The sequence below is a fragment of the Apium graveolens genome, chromosome 4 (assembly GCF_009905375.1).
Source record: "Apium graveolens cultivar Ventura chromosome 4, ASM990537v1, whole genome shotgun sequence".
In the NCBI taxonomy this organism is placed as follows: Eukaryota; Viridiplantae; Streptophyta; class Magnoliopsida; order Apiales; family Apiaceae; genus Apium; species Apium graveolens.
Genome location: NC_133650.1, coordinates 37597026 through 37598543, shown reverse-complemented (window position 1 = coordinate 37598543; position 1518 = coordinate 37597026). Strand labels below are relative to the sequence as shown.

The 1518-nt window shown below is 38.5% G+C and overlaps 1 non-coding gene across 1 annotated transcript; it reads right to left on the bottom strand.

The window, feature by feature from the left end:
• Positions 1 to 1108: 1108 nt before the first annotated feature.
• LOC141723138 (small nucleolar RNA R71) lies at positions 1109 to 1215 on the bottom strand. Its single transcript, XR_012576128.1, has one exon. It is a non-coding gene; the product is annotated as a small nucleolar RNA R71 (small nucleolar RNA).
• Between the last annotated feature and the right edge of the window lie 303 nt (positions 1216 to 1518).

Genomic DNA, 1518 nt, shown 5'->3' with positions numbered 1-1518 from the left:
TTTAGATTCATTTCTTTATTATTTGTTAATCAGATTTTACAGGTTTGGTGATTAGCTAGTAACCCCCAGACTTATATCCCGGGTCTGGAGGGCGTTACAAATCGTATAACGATAGTTGGCATTTACTAGTTTCTTATTATCTGATTAGTTGTCATCACTATTGCATGCTAAGGTTAAGAACAATGACTTTGAATGAAGTATTTAATGACGTTAGAATCCCATGTTTGTCTCAGATAGTTTATTCAATCACTTTTATTCATAGTTAATTGCATGTTAGTTTAATCTTAGTTATAATCAATCTTAACTTGTTATTGTCTTAGTATTGAACGATAACCATACATTGTTGCATAAGTGCATAAATTGAAGTTAACCTAAACCAGTTTCTGTGGGAACGAATCTGATTTATATCTTATACTACTTGCGAACGCGTATACTTACGTGTAATTTTAGCACATATTTTCGTCCTAACAAGTTTTTGGCGCCGCTGCCGGGAACTCGGTGTTAAGTTTTAGGTTATGTGCTCGACATCAGTGGTCGTTAATGTTCACTAACTCGGATAATTTACTTACTTGTTTGCTTGTTTGTGCTTCAGGTACTCTAAAAAGCGTTTATGTTAACACGTTCTCGATCTCACAAGAGAACACTGGATAAAGCGGAGGAAGAAGTTGAAGAAGTTCTTGCAGAAATTGAGAAAGTTGAAGAAGAAGCAGTTGTTGCAATGAGAGAACCAGTAGCGAATCTGAAAGCTGTGATGGATTACTCTCAACCAAAGATCATTGGCGTTCAGTCTAGCATTGTCAGACTAGCCATCGCGGCTAATACTTTTGAAATCAAGGCTAGCACGATTCTGATGGTGCAGAACTCAGTCCAGTTTGGGGGTTCTCAAACGGAAGATCCCAAGATGCACATTAGAGATTTTATCGAGATGTGCGACATTTTTAAATTTAATAATATTTCTGAAGATGTTGTTAAGCTGAGGCTTTTCTTATTCTCTATGAGGGATACAGCTAAGTGCTGGTTGCATTCTCTACCACCAGGATCTATTACTACTTGGGAAGATCTTGCTCAGAAGTTTCTTACTAAATTCTTCACTATGGCAAAGACAGCTGCAATCAGGAACGCTCTTACTCAATTTGCACAGCAATCGGGAGAGTTTTTCTGTGAAGCTTGGGAGCGCTATAAAGAGATTCTTAGGAAGTGTCCTCATCATGGAATGCCTGACTGGGTGCTCATCAATTGCTTTTATAATGGTTTGAGAGCACAGTCTAGACCCATGCTCGATGCAACATCAGGTGGAGCATTGTGGGCCAAGAGCTATAATGAAGCTTATGAGTTGAATGAACTGATGGTTGCTAATGAATACGAGAATCCTTCTTAGAGACTATCGTAAGGCAAGGTAACATGAATTATGGAGGTGGATGCAGCTACTGCTATAGCTGCGCAACTTAAGGCTTTAACGATGAAGGTGGATTCTTTGGAAAATTATGGAGTTAATCAGATTGCAAGTGTTTGTGAGCT